Source organism: Macrotis lagotis, chromosome 1 (genome assembly GCF_037893015.1).
Source record: "Macrotis lagotis isolate mMagLag1 chromosome 1, bilby.v1.9.chrom.fasta, whole genome shotgun sequence".
Taxonomy (NCBI): domain Eukaryota; kingdom Metazoa; phylum Chordata; class Mammalia; order Peramelemorphia; family Peramelidae; genus Macrotis; species Macrotis lagotis.
Window position 1 is genome coordinate 898960002 of NC_133658.1, and position 17521 is coordinate 898977522.

Sequence of the window (17521 nt, forward strand, 5' to 3'; positions counted from 1 at the left end):
GTGCCATCCACCTACTTGAAAAGGGACCTCGGTGTCTAGTATCTTCTCCTGCCAGGTAATCTTCAAAACTTTCCTAAGACAATTCAAATGGAAGCAATTCAGTTTCCTGGTCTGGTGTGGTAGACTGTCCATATATGTATATATATATATATACATTCATATATAACCTCATTTGAGCCTCACGATATGCTTGTGAAGATTATATATGTATGTTTTTATGGATGTGTATGAATACACATATATACACACAGTTTAGCAGACTTCAAAGTGCTATCTATAGAAATGTCAATTGAGAGGCACCTTGGCCTAATAAATAGGGGCCCAGCCTTAGAGACTGGAAGTTTTGTGTTCAAGTCTTACATTTGATGAATACCGGGGTTGTGATCCTGGGCAAATCACTTAAACTCTAGGTCCTTCCCAGAAACTACGTTAATAAACATTTATTCAATTCTTCAGATGTGCCAGGCCCTGTGCCACACAAATGGGGAGCTGAAAAGTAGAAGAGGTCATCTCTGCCAGTGATGAAGACCAGAAATGAAGGATGGTTGGTTTGCACTCGCCTCGAACCCAAAGCCCTAAGAGACATTGCTAAGTCAGTAGAGTTTCCCACATGAGTGAAATCATAGGGCTGGACTATAAATGTCGGCTATTATTATCTCTCTTACTTTGAATAATTATTATTGATTGTAAAAGCCTGGCCAATGGCCTCACCCACACATTCTGTGGTACCCAAGCTTCTGTGCATTCAACCTTCTCCCTAGAGAGCCTCTAACTTTGGTTAGGAGCCCATTGTGCCTCTCTGCAACACTAGCATCCTAATCCTCTCCCACAACCAAAAATTTACTTAAAAACATATGTCTCTAGTGAATAAGCAGCCTAAACCTAGCAACAGAGAAAGTAAATTGTTAGAAAATTCCCAGAGGTAGGCAACTCAAGAAAAGGAGAGATGGAAAAAGAGGTAAATCACAGACTGAGATAGACAGAAAGGTCCTCTTATGGATTTTGTCCATCTTCCCCTTTTTACAGGGAAGTAAATTGAGATCAGGAGAGTGGAATTACTTGCCTAACCAGTTAGACTTAAACTCAGGTCTTTTGACTCCAAAGGAGATAGGTAGATAGATAGATAGATAGATAGATAGATAGATAGATAGATAGATAGATAGAAAGAAATAGATAGATGGATGGATGGATGGACATGGATGGATGGATAGACAAATGGATGGATGGATGGGAAGATAGATGGTAGATGGATAGATAGATATGATGGATGGATGGATGGATGGATGGATGGATGGATGGATGGATGGTTGGATGAATGATGGATGGTTGGAAAGATAGATGATAGAAAGATAGATAGACAAAGGATGGATGGATGGATGGAAGGACAGATAGAAAACTAGTGCATAAATAGTACATGGATAGGCAGACAGACTAGCTAGAATATTTCTTAAGCATTTATTACATGTCAAATGTACTAAGCACTAGGAATACAAAAACAAGAATAAATAAAACACCTTCCTAGGCCCCAGATAAGAATCCAGGGCTAGCCAACAGCCACAGTCCATTGAGCCAACCTTGGTCTTCTTGAAGTTCCTGCCAGGAAACATGGACTGAACATCATCCCATGGAGTCTGTGTGTTCTCTGGAATTCCCTGTGGTTCTCACTGTACATTCTTCCTCCTCTCCCCCCCACCCCCACCCCCACCCAGATGCAGAACCTCACAAGGTCCTCCCAATTATGTCCTTGCCATAAAGGATCCAACCCCCTCTCCCTGGACAGAAGCACATGTCCCTGGCAATTATAAGGTGTCATTCCCAGATGAGGCAGCTAAGGCTCAGAGAGTGACCCAATTTGCCTGAGAGTACAAAGGTGGTCAGGGTTGAAATTTGAACCCAGGTCCTCTGGTTTCTTTCTGCTATACCCTAATCCTTAGATCATCTCCTGGCACATAATATGTGTTTAATATGTGTTTATTGATTGTACCATGCTGTCTCTCCATTAACCTCAGTTTCCTTCTCTCTAAAAATGAGCAGAGATGACCTCTGAGATCCATTCCAGGTTTGAATCAATGAGTCCATGATCATTTGACTTGTGTGACCTTGAATTAGACACTTCATTTACTGGACTTTGGTTTCCTCTTTTGTAAAATCAGAGTGTTGGCTCCAAATCTCTTCTAGGTAGGGATGTATGATCCTATTACCCTGGCTGGCATCAGTACTTCGGTTTCTAGGATGCTAAAGATGGCAGTATTTATAACCAATACATGTCCCTCAAGACAACCATTCAGAATTTGGCTCTCCCTGGGGCACTTCCTGCCAAGAGAGTGGGAGTGGAGAAGGGGGCACTATGTCATTCACCCCCATCTCTAGGTTCCTGATGCCTAACAAAAAGAACTGGGAAGGCTTATGGGGGTGGAGGCTTGGGAACACAGTGCTCTGGTCTCTCACTCACCAAGGGCATCCACCTGTGCCCCTAAACAAACAGTTCAGGGAGGAAAAAGTTTTATTGAAACAAAACTAGAGTTTGCATAGGATCATTTAAATAACTCAAACCAGTTCATTTGCATTTCAAATGGTGTGGATGCAGCCTTGGGGGGGAGGTTATCTGATTTGAGTGAGGAAAGAACTTCCCCCAAGATGACCCCAGAGTTTAAAATGTTAAGACACCAAAGGATCAGAGGATGAGGATCAGCCCTGAGATTTGCAGCTGGAAGACTGAGAGGCCTAGAGATGTTAAAAAAAAAATACCTAAGATCACATAGGTAGTAAGCAGCAGAGCTGAGTTTTTGAACCAGATCCTTTCAGGCCAAATCTAATAATCATTCTACTGCCATTGGTTACCTCTCTCTCTCTCTCTCTCTCTCTCTCTCTCTCTCTCTCTCTCTCTCTCTCTTTTTTCCTTCTTTCTCTCTCTTTCCCTGTATTTCTATCTCTAACTCTTTCTATCTCTCTATCTCTGTGTCTCTCTTTCTCTTTGTCTGTCTCTGTCCCTGACTCCCCCAATATTCCCCTCCTCTTTCTTTGTTACTGTATGTCACTATCCCCCACCTCTTTTCTCTCCCTCCCCTTACTTCCCTCTCTCTTTCCCCTACTACTATTTGAAAAAGTTTTGGAAATGCTAATAATAATAGTAAAGACCAGAGAAAGAAATTAAAGGCCTAAAGCTGGGTCAAGTGAAGATAAAATATTCATATTTGCTAGTGGTATGATGGTTTACTTAGAAAATCCTTGGGAATCAGCAATAATACTATTTGAAACAATGAACAGCTTTAGCAAAATTAAAGCCTACAAAATTATCCCTCAAAAATCAACAACATTTCTATATAATAATAGTAAGAGAATCCTAGAGGCACTAATAAAAAAAAAGGAAATCTCTTTCCAAATAACTACAAAATGTATAAAGCATCCAGGGATCAGTCTACCAAAGGACACAGAAGACTTGTACAGATTCAATTCTACAAAGTGTTTCTTAAAGTAATAAATAACAATTGAAATGCTGGAAAAATATCAATGTTCAGGGATAGGTTTTGTCAATGTTATTCCTTCTTTCTCAAAGAGGACCAATGACATCATGAAGGTGACCTTTTTGGGTGTTAATTAGAAGTAAGGCAGAGATGTGCAGTAATATGTCTCACTAATCTCCTCCAGAATCGATGGAGTATAGGGGTACAACTAAGTCAAGATGAGTAGTGATAAAATAAAAATGACAATACTATTAAGGTTACTTTGCTCTTTTAATGCTAAACTAATCAAATTTATCAAAGGGATGCTTTGCAAGCTTGATAAAATAATTGAAAATTTCATGTGGAAAAACAAAAGATCTAGAAGAGAAATAATGAAAAGTGGTAGGGATAAAGAGAGAATAGCAAACCATGTCAAAAAGCATCAGTCAGCAAAAACCATCTGGTTTTGAGATTGAAAAATAGACGAGGTCAAAAGAATACATTAGACATAAAGGGAGTAAGGCAAGGGAATAAGCATTTCTTAAATACCTACCCTGTGGCAGGCTCTTTGCCAAGTAGTTTACAAATACTATTTCATTTGATACTTATAACAAGCCTACAGGGTATTATTATTATAATACATACTTTACAGTTGAGGAAACTGAGGCAGATAGGTTAAGTGACCTGCCCAAGGTTGTAGAACTAGTAAGTTTCTGAGAATGGATTTGGATTCAGGTCTTAAGACCTCTCATCCTAGCTCTCTATACACACATAAACACGTATAAATGTTATATATCTATGCATTCACAAACATATTCACATCCACATACAAGTACCGTGCTGCCTACCTTCACAACGTCTGACGGAGCTGAACATTTAAATTACTTAGGAAAGAGCTTCCATTGATTTTTTTAAGCACTGGGGATGATAGGAATCTGGCAGAAACTGGACTTAGACCAACCTCATATGCCACATTCCACAATATATTTGAATGAACATATGACTTTAATATTCAAGATTATATTATTTTAAAAATTAGAAGAAAATGATCACCTATCTCTCAAAGCTATGAGTAGAAGATATACTTAACCAAATGGAGGATAGAATTAATTTTTTGAAGGCAATTAGGGTTAAATGACTTGTCCAGGGTCACATAGTTAGTACATATCTGAGACCTAGAGGTTACCTAGAGGTAATATAAAAAGATAAAACTTGTATTATGTGAAATTAAAAAAACTTTTTGCACAAATAAAACTAATTCACCTAGGATAAGATAAAAATCTCCATATCAAATTTCTCTGATAAGAGTTTAGTATTCAAGTTTTTTAAAGCATCAGCCTATATAATATGCAAATATTCATAAATCTATATATACACAAATATTGTGTATGCATGCATTCATGCTCTGCTTCATGTCCCCCACTCTCCTGACCAGTCAAACTGGTCTTGCTACTTACTATTCACAAATACTATCTCTCATCTGTGTGTCTCTATACAGATTGTTCTCCACCCCCCCCCCCCCCATGCTTGGAATGTACTCTCTCCTCACCTCAACCTTTAGAATGACTAGTTTCCTTCAAAGGCTCCTGTAAATACTACCTCCCACATGGGGCCTTTCTTGATTGTATCATCCTACTGAAACTATTGCTGCCTTTTCCCATTCCCAAGACTCAGTTGGAGCATATTGGGAAGGAGCCTTTCCCAGTTGCCCAGCATCTAGTGAGTATGTATCTATTTGTTAGAGTGGAAGGTCCTTTCTTTTTTTTGATTCCCCAGAGTTTAGCACAGTGGCTGGCAAATAGTGAGTGCTCAATAAATGTGGATGCTTGTGTATATATTTTTCCCTGATAAAATGTAAGCTTTACAGAACCAAAAAAACACTGTACACCCTAATAGCAACATGGGGCCGATGATCAACCTTGATGGACTCACTCATTCCATCAGTGTAGCAATCAGGGACAATTTGGGGCTGTCTGAAATGGAGAATACCATCTGTATCCAGAGAAAGAACTGTGGAGTTTGAACAAAGACCAAGGACAATTACCTTTAATTTATTTTTTTTAGGTTTTTTTTTGCAAGGCAGTGGGGTTGCCCACTGGTCACACAGCTAGGTAATTATTAAGTGTCTGAGGCCAGATTTGAACTCAGGTACTCCTGACTCCAAGGCCTGTGCTCTATCCACTGCGCCACCTAGCCACCCCTTATTACCTTTAATTTAGAAAAAAAAAACCTGATATCTTATTGTCAGATCTTGCTATCTCTTATATTTTATGTTTCTTCCTTAAGGATATGATTTCTCTCTCATCACACTCAATCTGGATCAGTGTATACCATGGAAACAATGTAAACACTGGCAAATTGCCTTCTGTGGGGGGTGGGGGGAGAGAAGTAAGATTAGGAGAAAAATTGTAAAACTCAAAATAAATTAAATCTTTTAAAAATTTTTTTAAAATGTAATCTCTATATTCCTAGAACTTAGTTTATCGAATTAGATAAATATTTGTTGATTGTCCCAGGGCTCATGGAATGTTTAAAAACTGCATCACTCTCCTGTGGAAGCTGACCAGAGGACGAAGATGAGGAAGATGAGAAGGTATGGATGGATGGTGGTACTACTTCTCTCTCTCTTTTTTTTTAGTTTTTTGCAAGGCAATAGGGTTAAGTGGCTTGCCCAAGGCCACACAGCTAAGTAATTATTAAGTGTCTGAGGTCGGATCTGAACTCAGGTACTCCTGATTCCAGGGCTGGTGCTTTATCTACTATGCCACCTAGCCACCCCTGTGGTACTACTTCTCAATGGAGGTGGTATGTGTCCATGTTGACAGACTCTCCCAAGGGTAGTTTCATCTTTGGTATGAGTTGTTGGGAAAGAAAAAAGTATTCATTTAAAAAAATGATCCTGAGGATCAGGGTATATTTTATGCAATGAAAGTCTTCAGCTAGAAGACATTAATTGAAGTCCATCAGAAAAGCCTAAATGCCATAGCACTCCCTGTCTTCCTCCCTTAAGTCATGATTCCCCCTCTTGAAGAGGAAGGTTCAATTTAGAGCCAAGAGAGGGAAGAATGAGCAGTAGTGCATCTATATCTATTGCTAGGGATCCTGGATTTCCCTGAGATGCTGCTGAAGGTCAAGATCAGGGAGGGTGGACTTCAGTATAATATAATGGCCAGGCTTTGAAATCTGAGGAGCTAAGTTTGAATTCTGTGTCAGCTACTGAGTGACCTTGAAGACTTATTAAGATCTTACTTTATACCTGATGCTGTGTTAAGCACTAGGGATATAAACATGAAAATCAAGACATTCCTTGACCTCGAGAAGTTATTAGGGGAAGAAAGATGTTTCTCCTCTCTAGATCAGCTGATCAACAAACATTTATTAAGTGCTTACTGCATACCTGATAAGCACTAGGGATGTAAAGAAAACATGAGGCAGCAAAGAACTTACCTCCTACTGGAGGAGACGAGGTCTATGTGAGGTAGGAGTATGTCTACCCTAAGCATGTGAAGAATTTCCCCCGGTAGAATGGGTGGATAAGAATGATTTGTGTCAAGAGCCATGAAGGTGGTTGAGACAGGTACTGTGAAGGGCTTAGCGCTTGATCAGATGTATAATGCACCAAGTCCATTCACTCCACCCCCAGCCACCACCAATCATTCTGATTTAGTCTTGCCACTGTACTTCAATGACTCTGGAAGAGAGAATGCAGCACTGCCTCTCTTCAATCCAATTTACTTTTGAGTCAAGACATCACCCCAAGAGGCCACTGGTCCCCATTCCAAAACAAAGGGTGAACAGCAACAACAAATGGATATATATACATTCTATATAGAGTAGACATGAAGTATTTCAGATTACTCTACTGAAATATGAGGATACTGGACAACATAGCAAAGATTTTCTTCAATTCTGAGTCCTTTGGGACAGGAGTAAGAGGGATGCTGGCAGAGAGTAGCGACTGGTATGTGTTAGCTAAAAAAACTGAGACCGAGAGATAGGAAAAGGTCTTCAGATGTTGAAAGAGAAGACAATGAAGAAGGCTTTCTAGGACATGTATTAAAAGGTATCTGAGAAACTTAACAGACAGCAATCTGTCCCAGGTGAATACCATAATTCTACCCAGTTCTATGATTTCTTTGGGGTGAGTCCTTCCTCTAGCAATATTGTCCTACTAAATTTAGTCTTAGAGACTCATTGGGCATGAGTCTCCTGGTGGGCAACCTAGTGATGATGATGATGAAGATGAAGATGGCAATAAAAATGAAAAAGATAATGATGAAGATGAGGGGGTGGAAGCATTTTAAGTGTCTACTCTTTGTCCGCCACTGTGTTACATACTGGGAATACAAATATCAGCAAGACATTTTCTGCCCAAGGATTTTATATTCTAGAGGGACAAGACAACACTTAAAAGGGAAGTGGTGTGGGTGGAGTGTAAACTGTATGATCTGGAAATGTTGGGAAAGTGATTCAGAAACCTGATTCAGGCCAGATGAAATGAAAGCTCATCTATCAGAGGTCAATATCTCAAGGGCAGATTTTAAGGTTCAGAGCAACTCTCATCTGAGCCAAATAGATCCTCAGGCAAAAGACATACAGACCATTCCTCTATGGCTTTTTCATCTTGATAAGACCTACTTTCCAGAATCTTTGTCCCATAAATAGCCTTCAGGAAATCATAAAAAACCAAAGACATTTGGCACATTTCAACTACTCAGAGCTGATGGATCCACATTGATTAATGATAGGGACGTGATCCTAGAGAGATGGGCTGAACACTTCCACAGTGTTCTTAACAGATCATCATCAGTAAATATAGAAGCCATTGATCATTTACCTCAAGTTGAATTCAATCAGTCCCTAGCTGAAGTTCCAACTGAAGAAGAGGTTTCTGAATGCCATTAGGCTTCTTTCAAGTGGCAAAACAACTGATGCTGATTCTATTCCAGCTGAGATCTACAAGATAGGGGTCCATTGCACACTCAAAAACTGACTGAAATTTTCCAGGTTATATGGCATGAAGCTGTTATCCCCTCAGAATTCAAGGATGCCTCCACTGTCCATCTCTATAACGATAAAGGGAATAGATTGTCCTGTGACAATCACAAGGGTATTTCTCTTTTAGTCATTGCTGGAAAGATTCTTGCCAGAGTACTTCTTAATAGGCTTTTCCTTCACCTAGAAGTTAGTCACCTCCCTGAGAGTCAGTATGGCTTCAGAAAGGGTCAAGGAATAGTTGATATGGTATTTGCTGCCTGACAACTCCAGGGAAAATGCCAAGAATAGAACAGAGGTCTATAAACATCATTTGTAGATCCGACCAATCAATGCCTTTGATATTGTCAGCCATGAGGGTTTATGTAATATTATGTCAAAATTTGATTGCCCAAAGAAGTATTGTATGTCAATTTCCTGATAGCATGCATTCCCGGGTTCTGGATAGTGGACGATACTCTCTAGATTTCCCAGTCATCAGTGGAGTAAAACAAGGATGTGTCCTTGTTCCCATACCTTTTAGTATGATGCTTTCAGCTATGTTATCAAACACCTTCACTGATGATGATCATGGCCTCAAGGTCAATTACTGCACTGATGGCAAATTCTTCAATTTGAAAAGGCTATAAGCCAAGACCAAAGTGGAGGGAGTGTTGGTGCAGGATCTTCTGTTTACAGATTACTGTGCACTCACTGCAGCCTTTAAAGCTGAGATGCAACAACATATGGATGGATTCTCTGATGCTTGTGCTCATTTTGGTCTAACACCACCAAGAAAACCCAGGTGCTCCATCTGGAACCATTGATTACAGCCAATGGAGAAGTTTTGAGTACTGTGGATAAATTCGCTTATCTTGGTGGTGTTCTCTCCAAGGAGGTACATATGGACAATGAGGTTGGCACTCTCATTGCCAGAGCTAGTATTTTGGAAACTCCAAAAGAAAGTGTGGGAGAGAAGAGGTATTAGACTGACTACCAAACTGAAGGTCTACAGAACTGGGTGCTGACCTCACTGCTATATACCTGTGAGACCTGGACAATCTACCAGGGCCATGTCAGGAAACTGAATCGCTTCCATTTAAATTGTTTTTGGAAGATTCTGAGGATCACTTGGCAGGAGAAGCTACCAGACACTGAGGTCTTTTCCTGAACTAAACTGCCTAGCATTCCAACATTACTATATAGAGCACAACTACAATGGGTTGGACTTGTTGTTAGAAAACCAGATGTACACTTGTCAAAAAAAGCAAACAAACTATTTTATGGAGAACTCACAAAGGGCAAGAGCTCACAAGGGAGTCAGAAGAAGTGATCCTGAGACACCCTGAAAGTCTCTTTGAAGAACTTTAGAATTGATTATATAGCACAGGAGACACTGGCACAGGACTGCCCAGCAGGGTGTACCCTCATCAGTGAGAGGGCTGCACTCTATACGAAAGGTAAAATTGAAGCAGCTCAAAGGAAACATAACATAGGTAGGTTTAGAGTCTCCCCCACCCCACATCCCAGGTCTTCACATGGACTACTTGGGCCCAGCCTGTGGTAGGGCATTCTAAGCTCCTATTGGTCTGATCAGTCACAGTAGTTTACATTGTAGTTTGTCTCAAGTGTAGTAATGTCATTTTGGTCTTCTTTGATAATGAAGGATAAGAACCAACCAACCAGCTTCCCAGAATTGAGAGCCACAGGAGGTGTGAAAAGATTTTAATGCAGACTAGGTATGGTTTGTGGGTATCTGTATACCCACTGATTCCAGTATTTACTTTTAGACTACTGGTCCATGGTTGCAAATGAAGGACAATTGGTCAGAACTTTTATTATTATTTATTATTTATTAAGTTCTTAGTATGCATTTATTAAATACAATATATTTAGTAGATACTTACTATGTATTTCCTACATACCATGTATACCAGGTACTGTGCTAGGCTCTTGGGATACAGAAACAAAGAGGAAATAGGTTGCTGCCTCAATGAGCTTACATGTTATCAGTGGAAACAGTATATACAAAATATCTGTTAAAAAAATGCAAGAAAACATTTTTGGGAGGGAGGGAGAGCGAAGGGGAGATGGAGACACCAGTAACCTGGGGAGTGGGTAGGGGGAGCTGTGTTTTGAAGGAAGTAAAGGATTCTAAGAAAAATAGGTAAGGAGGAAGGACATGTGATCCCAAAAGGTTAAAGACAGAATGAAAATTCCCCTAGACACCAAAATATCTAAAATAGTACTTTTTTTGTGGAGATAATGAAAGGGAAACAAAATGACCCTCACTTGAGCAATGACAAATGGTGATATGTGAGAACACTATACTAATAGCTCTAATAACATAAATGAAAAGATCATGACAAGGTAACCAAACTTTAATTGAAATGACCAATCTTGGTCCCAGAAAATAAATGATGAAACATACCTTCCTCCTTTCAGGAAAGAGAGAGGAAAGTTATGGGTAAAAAAAAATATTACAAATGGTGTTAGATGGCAATTTTTTATTAATTGTTATTATTTCCCCAAAAGAAAGGTTAAATCATAGATCTGCAGCTGGAAAAGATCTTAAGGGTCACTTAGTTCAACCCACTTCATTTTACAAATGAAAAAACTGAGACCCAAGAAAGTTAAGTGACTCTTCCCATATTATATAGGTATGTCAGAGAGAGGATCTGAGCCTGTCTTCTCTGCCTTCTCCTGTCTCCATTTGAGATGAGTGTGGGTCTCTCCCAACTCTCCAATTCTTTGATTCTATGATACACAAACACATTCAATAGCTCTCTATTATCAGTTTAATAAAATGCAAAGAGTTTATGAACAAGACTTCAGTAATTAATAATAACTGACATTTCTATTAACTTTAAGTTCTACAGATGCTTTAAACTGATTATTTTTAGGATAAAATGCAAACTTCAATCTGGCATTGAAAGCTCTGTACACTCTGATGCCCCCTTATCTCCCTAGTTTTATTTGGAAGTCTTCTCCTTCCTTCCCATCCAGTGTGAGGGAAACTGGCTCAAGAGCTATCTCCCCCTTCTTAATAATGATTCATCTTCTGTGATTGTGGCCAAGAGGGTCATCATGTCTACAATAGACTCCCTCCTCCCTTCTGTTTCACAGAGTCTTTGTCTTCCTCTAAGACATAGTGTGATACCTCCTTCTACTCCAGACTTTGCCTGATGTCCCCAATTTTTAACACACTCTCCTTACTGAAATAAATTTCTCTCTCTCTCTCTCTCTCTCTCTCTCTCTCTGTTTCTCCATATACACATATATACACATATAGATACATACATATGTATGTCAATCTCATGTAAACAAGGAAATCATATATACATATATGTATATAGATAATTTTCCTTTCTTATGTACATTATATATATATATATGTAAGGATAATCATAGGTATATGGTTTTCTTTTCATATGTTTTATTTTTATATTTTCCTTTATACTCCCTTACTCCCCTTCCCTTCTCTTCCTCCTTGAAAGCAAGAACTGTTTTCTTTATTACCTCTGTGTCGCCAAAAAAATGCCCAGCACAGAGTAGGTACTTTGTAGTGCTTGGAAAATTGAATGGAAAGGACCAGAGACTCCCACTTCATCAATGCCTCCACAAGGAGATGTAGCACATATCAGAAAAGAGCCCCATCCAGCTGTAGAATTGGCAAAAGATTAGTTGTTAGTCCAGGAAATGGTTTTAGAAACATTCTCCCTAATTATGGTCCTCCTCTCCCCATCTAGTCTGTGCAGAACAATAATTACAGGGAAGGGGGGCAGAAGAGAAAAAAAAATATTTGTCCTACTGACAGCTGGAGCACACAATTATTAAGAAGGTGGTGGTAGAGAGAGACAAAGAGAGGAAGGGGAGGTCTGATTATAGGGCTGTAATTGTCTGACTTTTCATATTTCAAGATAATACCTTTTCTCCTTAGGGGAAAAAAAAAAGAAACAACAACTGAGAAACTTCTCAGTTTTTATAGCAAGTGGCACTCCATAACCTGGACAGTTCCCAGCGAGATGGAAAGATGAACTATTGCTCAATGGATCATAAAAGAGTAGGCTCTGAATGGATGGGGTTAAGGAGGATAGCAATAGCTTTCATCCCAATACGAACTTCACATTCACAAAGCATTTTATTAGAATGTCAAGTCAGAGGGTCATCCAATATGGTGGAGGAGGAGGCAGTATGGTTGAGCTCTCACCCCCCAAATGTTCCATAAATATACAAAGAAAAAGCGGAGGGAGAGAAGGTGACACAAAGCTGAACTGATCAAAAGCAGGGGGAAATGTATATTAGACACTTTCATCATTAAAAGAGAAAAAGTAGGGGCAGCTAGATGGCACAGTGGATAGAGCACCGGCCCTGGAGTCAGGAGGACCTGAGTTCAAATCCACCCTCAGACACTTAATAATTACCTAGCTGTGTGGCCTTGGGCAAGCCATTTAACCCCATTGCCTTGTAGAAAAAAAAAAAACTAAAAATAAAAGAGAGAGAGAAAAAGTAGACTAAAGATTTGGATAGGCAACTTAAAAAGGATAGAAAACCTACAAATTAAAAACAGTAAATATTAAAATATAGTGAAAATTAAAGAAGAAATTAACAAAAATTGACAGCAAAAAAATCAAACTACTAAATATAATTAGGAGCTAGTTTTTTTATCTTGTTAGTCTTTTTTTTGCTTTTTATAAGGCAATGGGGTTAAGTGACTTGCCCAAGGTCACAGAGCTAGGTAATTATTAAAGTGACTGAGGACGGATTTGAACTCAGGTCTTCCTGACTCCAAACCAGTGCTCTATCCACTGCACCACCTAGCTGCCCCAAGAGCTAGTTTTTTTTAAAAGAAAAAATAAATAAACCATGAGCTAATTTGATTTTAAAAAAGAAAATCAAATAACCAGCATCAAAAATGAAAAATATGAATAGAAAAGAAATTATTAGAAACAATTTTGTCAAATTACATATCAAAAAACCTGACAATTTACATTAAATGAATAAATATTTACAAAAAGAAATCCAAAATGCTCAGATCAACAAACTAAAAAGTAGAGAACTAAAATTACCCAAAATCAGGGTGGGGGGTGGAGATCAAATCGATCATAAAGAAAAAAAAGACAGGACTACATTTACAAGTGAATTTTATTAAACTTTTAAAGAACAAGCATTACTAATATTACAAACATACTTGAAAAAAGAGTAAGAGGTTATATTCCAAATTCCTTCTGATGCAGATATAGTTTTGATACTCAAGTCAAAGAGTCAAAAAAGGAAAGTAATAGACTGATATCCCTAATGAATATTGACATAGGCATTTTTAATATAATTTTAACAGCTGCAAAGATTATGCACAATGACCTTGTTGGATCTTTCCCAAGAATGCAGGATTGATTCAATATTAGGAAAACAGCAAACTGTATCAGCAATATTAATAATGAACAAAAAAATTACACATCAATAGTGGCAGAAAAGGCTTTCACCAAGATACAACATAAGGAGAAAATATTCTTAATATGATAAATAGTTTCAATCTAAAACCAAGACCCAGCATTGTATTTAATGGGGATAAACTAGAAACCTTTCCAATAAGATCATGGCAAAGATTTCTGTTATCCGTACTATTCAATATAGCATTAGATATTCTAGGTATAAAAATAAGAAAAGAAAAAGAAATTGAGGGAACAAGCATAGACAAAGAAGAAACAAAATAAATATTTTTCCAAATGATTATAATAATTGCCTTAGAGAAGCCTAGAGTTCATTAAAAATTAGTTGAAAGAATTAACTTCAGTAAAGGCACAGAAAATAAAATAAGTCTATGTAAACTTTCAACATTTCTAGGTATTGCCAACAAGCCCTGCTGGGAGAGATAGAAAGAGAAATTCAATTTTTTAAAAACTGAGAATATACAGATTCCTTGGTAGCCTGCTTGCCATGATATGAACAAGGACACAGTTGCAAAGCACTCTTTACACGAATAAAAATATCTAAATAATTGGAGAAATTTTCATTATTAATGGATAAGTTGAACAAGTTTAATAAATTTGACAATACTACCTAAATTAATTTGCTAATTCAGTGCATACCAATAAACTACCAAAGGATTACTTTTTAGATTTAGAAAATATAATAGCAAAATTCATGTAGATGGGGGGAAAAAGTAAAAAGCCTCAAGGAAAATAATTTTTAAGTGGAAAGAAAGGGCTATTAGTACCAGATTTTGAACTATATTATAAAGAAGTAATTATTAAAACATTTGGCACAGGTAAAAAAAAAATAGAGAGGCCAAGTGGTGAAACAGATTCAGTATTATCACATATAGAAGCAAGTGAGTTCAGTAGCTTGGTTTTTGGTAACCACAAAGAACCTAGCTATTGAGGTAAGAATTCACTAATCAACAAAATCTGTTGGGAAAAACTGAAAAACTGTCTAGTAGAAACTAAATGTAGATCAGAATCTCACATCAAATACCAAGATAAATTCCAAATATGTATATAATTTAGACATAAAATGTAGCATAAATTTAAAGAGCACAAAAGACATTTCTCATCAAATCTAGGGTTGGGGAAGAGTTCAAGAGAAAAAAAAAAGACCTGATGATCACAGAAGGTAAAATGGACAATTTTGATTACATAAAATTAAAATTTTTGACACAAACAAAATTAATGCAACTAAAATTAGAGAAGAAATAGGAAAATGGGAGGAAATCTTTGTAATAAGTTTCTCTGATTAAGGTCTCATTGCTAAGATCTATAGGAATATTATCTGAATTTATAAGAATAAGAGTCATGCTCAAATGATAAGTATTGAAAGGATATGTGAACAGACAGATTCAAAAGAAGAAATCCAAGTTATCAATAGCCAAATGAAAAGAGGTTCTAAATCACTATGAATTAGAGGAATGTAAATTTAAATAACTTTGACATCTCTCTCCCATTATATTGTCAGGGTTGACAAAAAGGAAAATGACAAATGTTTGAGGAGCTACATAAACATGAATGCACTGTTAGAGCTGTGACCTGGTTCAGTCATTCTAGAAAGCAATTTGGAACAAACTTACTAAAAAAATTGCTAAGTAGTACATGTCCTTTGATTCAATGATAGCATTGCTAAATATATTCCCCAAAGAAATTGAAGAAAGAGGAAAAGGATTCATTGTACAAAATATTTTTAGTAGCCCTTTAGGGGATGGTGGCAAAGAAATGGAAATTGAAGGGATGCCATCAATTGAAGAATGAATGACCAAGTTATGGTATATGGTTTTATATAACTTTATGTGTAGAATAAATATTCTATTGCTTGTCTATTCAATGGGTGGAGCAGGGGCAGAAGGAAAGAGAATTTACAACTGAAAATTTTTTAAAGTGATTTTTAAAAATAAATAGAGCACCAGCCCTGGAGTCAGGAGTACCTGAGTTCAAATCCAGCCTCAGACAATAATGACCTAGCTGTGTAGCCTTGGGCAAGCCACTTAACTCCATTTCCTTGCAAAAATCTAAAAAAAAATAGATTCATTTAAAATTGAAAAGTTAATGCATATTAATATAATGGGCTACTATAAGAAATGCTTAAGGGGGTTGTTTCCAAGAAGCCTGGGAAGATTTGTTTGAACTGATGATGAATGGAGTGATCAGAAAAAGAACAATTTATATAATTATAACAACATTATAAAGATTATAAAAAACTTTCAGAAACTTAAAAACTGATCAAAGCAATGACCAATCAGAGTTCCAGAAGACTCATGATGAAACATGCTGCTACCCCTTGACAGAGGGAATGAAATCAGGATGTAGTTTGAAACATAATTTTTATGTGACCAGTGTAGGGATTTATTTTGCCCAACTATACATACTTATGACAAGGATTTAATTTTCCTATCTTTTTCACTCTGGAGGCAGGAGGTAGTAGGAAGAGAAGACAGGTTTTTGTTCATTGAAAAAATAAAATTTATTTTTTTGAAAAAGAAAAGAAACCAATGAACAAAAGAAAATTCTTTAAAGTAGAGGCCATTTTTGTATCTTCAGTGCTTAGTAAATACATGTTATTCCCATTTAACAGATGGGGAAATGAGAGATTGGTTCAGTGGGAAACAGCTTTATACTAGGAGTCAGAGGCCTGGGGTTCAAGTCCTGATCCAGAGGTTAGCAGTATGGTACAGTGGTTAGAGTACAAGACTTGAAATCAGAAGCCCTGAATTCAAACTCTGTCTCAACTAAGAGCTTTGGCCAAGTCACTTCCCCTTTGGGCCTCAGTTTCTCCCCCCTTTGTAAATCATAAGGGAGTTTGGCTAGATGCTTTTGAAGTCCCTTCCAGCTTTTGTTCTTTGATCTTATCTACATGACTTCGGGCTAGTCACTTCTCTTCTCTAGGATTTACTCTCTTTTTCTGTAAAATAAGATGGTCAGACTAACTGGTCCTCTGTCTCTGATTTTTTCCCTGCCCCTACCCTCATCGGGAGCAAAAGAAAGTCCAGTTGGATTTGGTTGTTTCACTGGAGGGACAGTGAAGTGGTACAGTGGTTAGAACACCAATCCTGGAGTCAAGGGGACTTGAAGTCATATCTGACCCCAGATACTTATTAGCTCTGCAACCCTAGTCATTTAACTCTGTTGGTCTCAGTTTCCTTGTTTAAAAGGAAGCTAGAGAAAAATATGGCAATTCATTCCAGTATCTCTGCCAAGAAAACCCCAAACAATGTTAGGGAGAGTCATACATAACCAAAACCACTTAACAAGCTTCACTGGAGGGTCTTCTCTCTGGTCCACTACCTGAATAATACTTGCTATTCCAGCCAGGTTTAGAGTAAAATAAATTTAGAACTACAAGAAATCTTGAGGGTCATCCAATCTAACCTTTCATCTTATAGAGAAAGAAATGGAACACCTTCACTAAGAAGTGATTTGCCCAAGGTCACACAGGCAAGGACCCAGAACCCAAATTGAACAGGACCTCAGAGAACATCTAGTCCAGCCACCTCATTTGACAAAGGAGGGAACTGAGGCCAGTAAAGGGGGAAAAAATCACCTGAGATGACACAGTTCATCAGGAACAAAGTGCCTCTCTCCCTTTCCCCCAACCCCCAGCCTCAGGAGCAGAAGCTG